This window comes from Oncorhynchus gorbuscha, linkage group LG04 (assembly GCF_021184085.1).
Source record: "Oncorhynchus gorbuscha isolate QuinsamMale2020 ecotype Even-year linkage group LG04, OgorEven_v1.0, whole genome shotgun sequence".
Taxonomy (NCBI): domain Eukaryota; kingdom Metazoa; phylum Chordata; class Actinopteri; order Salmoniformes; family Salmonidae; genus Oncorhynchus; species Oncorhynchus gorbuscha.
The window spans coordinates 29,316,808-29,319,864 of record NC_060176.1 but is presented as its reverse complement, the minus strand read 5'-3'; the positions used below and the strand labels follow the sequence as shown (position 1 = coordinate 29,319,864).

The following is a 3,057-nucleotide window of genomic DNA, read 5'->3' as shown; positions in this document are numbered from 1 at the left end:
AAAGCATAATACCTGATATTTCTATTTCTCTCTCTTTCTCCTTTGCTAACATCCGTAATACACTTCTGGCAGGAACAGATGTGAGACGAAGCAATAAAGAAGTGATGGGCTATAACAGGCCCCTCATCATTCCTAGAGTTTGGTGTGTTTGTGTGTGCGTTCTCCTCTGGGAAATGATCTGAGACCAGAGTGCAGTCCCCTCATGGCTGCCAACAGATGCTGGATATGCTAACTCCCTCTAATACCCCTATAACAATGTCACTCACCCACAGAGATGGGAAGAGAGATATTACTGTATGGGACGCACAACCACACTACCACGTAGTGCATAGTGAACACAGATGGTGGCGTCTTTCTTTCTCTTTGGCACACTTCTGTGTATAGAGGGAACAAGGCTCCACCTCCATCTAACTCACATATTATTTTGAAAGTTTACATACCAGTATGTGTGTAAGTATTAAAACAAATTACATGACAGAGGACTCAAGGCACGAAGGCAGCTGTAGCACATAAACATGTTTAATCCACCATAAAAAATGCTGACAATTGGTCTGAATCCACAGATTAGACAATGGTGGTCTCCAAGAGCATGTTTCAATTTGTCTCTGCCACTTTGTCATTCTGATTCATTATCACCACAGTTATTTCTGATATACAGTCTCCTCACTCTGTCCCTTTACTCTCTTCAGTTCTTTTTCACAGGTACTCACTTCTCTTAGTCCTGAACAGGCCTCTGTTGTCGCCGCTCTCTCCTCCATGACTTGGCTACCATCTTGTCAAGTCTCTCCTCAACCTCTTTTTATTTGTCTAGTGTACTCCTCTTCTGTCCCCTCTTTTCTTCCACTTTTTTCTCTCTTATTCTCTATAATCTCTTCTCCTCTATTCTCTCCTCTTTTCCTGTGTCTGTGCGCACGTGTGTGTCTGTGGACTTGCGAGTGTTTGTATGCCCGTGTCACCAATTACACTATGATGTGAGTTCCAAAACTTTCAAAACATACTTCCCTATTCCCTATTTAGATAGAATTACATACAGTAAGGTGAATTTGCCCCAGAAGATTACAGGTTCGATCAAACAAAACAACATGGTCTCTTTATTTTACTGCATTCTGCCTCAATACTTCTGCCTTTTTTTTAAACAGTTCCCTCTAGTTTTCATATCTCCTACTATAACAGTGTTTTATCCACAAAGTATTACCTTTCATTACACAAAAGCTGCGGCCCTTGCAAAACAAGGGAAACAACCAGAGCGGTTGACATCACCGATTGAACACTACTAGCGCACGCCGCTATCTAGCTAGCCATTTCACATCGGCTACAATACTATTTCCCACGATATCTCTTCCTGGCTCTAACCCTTTATTTCCAACTCTCCCAATATGAACTGTTCTCCCTCATCATCCTGTCTGTCTTTCACTCTCTCTCCCTCTCTTCTCCTCCTCTTTCTGCTACAATTATCTTAAACCTTTCATCTCTAAAATAACTCACCTCCTCCTAACCTTCCACTTCAATGGTTCTGAAGGGCAGGCTGTTCTCCACCAATGACTTTGGCCTAACCAACTAGAAGCTTACAATGGGCCACTGTAACACACTCACACACGCAAGCACTTGCATGCACGCAAGTGCACACACACAAACCCTCCCTTGTCTGTTTCTCCTCTGTGTCTCTGTCGGGTCCTTTGGATCCATAAATACTGATGAAAGGTAAATGTGGGGTGCATTTTTCTGTTACCGTGACGACAGACAGAAGACGAGTGAAGAGAGCAGGGGCCTCATTTTTAAAAATGTTCTTAGATTTATACTTGAACTTAGTCCGAAAAATCATTTCCAACGGTGTGCTTGTGTTCGATTCATAAAAGATACTGAGCATAAAAAAACCTTGCTTACGCAGGTTCTAATAAGCCCATTTGTAACTTACGCACCTGTGATCTATAAATCTCAAATAACTTCAAATTGAGTGCACCTGAATGTGCCTTTACAATCAGAGAATTCCCCTTATAGAATACTAGCACAAATGAGGGTTTAGTCAGGAATAGCCATGGACCAAAAGAGAAAAGTAAACTTTTTGGAAGACGAGATCACGGCAATGGTAGAGGAGATTGAAGACAGGCAACACGTATTGTTCTGTGGACTAAATAGTGGGTTGACAAACAAAGCCGAACAGGTAGCTTGCGAGTGTGTCGCCGCTGCAGTGAACGAGGTGGGGCAGCAAGACAGAACTGTGGCTGGTGTGAAAGACCTGGCACTCCAGAGTTCTCCCAAATGGACCAGCGCATCGGGGAAATCATTGGGGAAAGCGCATACACTGGCGCATGCGCCGACCACGACAGTGAATGTTTAAAAAAAGGTGGTTTTCTTCTATTTAGCTATTTTTGCTTTATTTTTCATATGGTTTAATCCAACTTTTACATTGTTTAGCAGTAACATTGGAAACGGTGAAGTCGGTGCGCGAAACCCCAACCACTGCATCACTGGATCACGGTAAGTAATTGAGAGAATGTGAAACATGGTAACTTAATATACAAGACATGCATTGATTTATTTTATTATTTGATTCACATAGAAACGGGGGAAGCCCATGCGCCCTCCACCCAGGGATAAAGTGGGTGAGGCTCCCAAAGCAGCAGGTGCCAGGAGTGAGGGCGGAGGTTTGGCCACAGGTGTCAAGGGCCGTCCATGTCTGCGTCCGTGCGCCAGGATGAAGTCCGTGAGGCCCCAGTTCCCAATCGTCGCAGACCCGCAGGTGCCAGGGGTGTGTTTGGCCACAGGTGTCGAGGGTTTCATCGACGTCTGTGTCCACGTCTACAGTTCGCGTGTTGACCGCCGCAGTCCTGCAAACCCACCCAAAGAATACGCAGGGTTTTGATTCCATTTACATAATGCAATTGTTGAACGTTTTCCATGACATCAATAAAAAGCCTATGCTTTGTATATTGGCTGGCATTCCTTTTCTCACCACCAATCTGTATGAGCTGCTGCTTCCTCACTGCATCAGTCGGGGCAGGTGCCCCATTGGGTGGTGGGTTAGGAGGCTCTTGGGGGTCCATTCTAATCTCCACA

The 3,057-nt window shown here is 44.4% G+C and overlaps 1 long non-coding RNA gene across 1 annotated transcript; it reads left to right on the top strand.

Moving 5' to 3' along the window:
- Positions 1-2,052: 2,052 nt before the first annotated feature.
- Positions 2,053-2,815, top strand: LOC124033186. Its single transcript, XR_006838327.1, has 3 exons — positions 2,053-2,344; positions 2,416-2,478; positions 2,561-2,815. It is a non-coding gene; the product is annotated as an uncharacterized LOC124033186 (long non-coding RNA).
- The last annotated feature ends 242 nt before the right edge of the window (positions 2,816-3,057 follow it).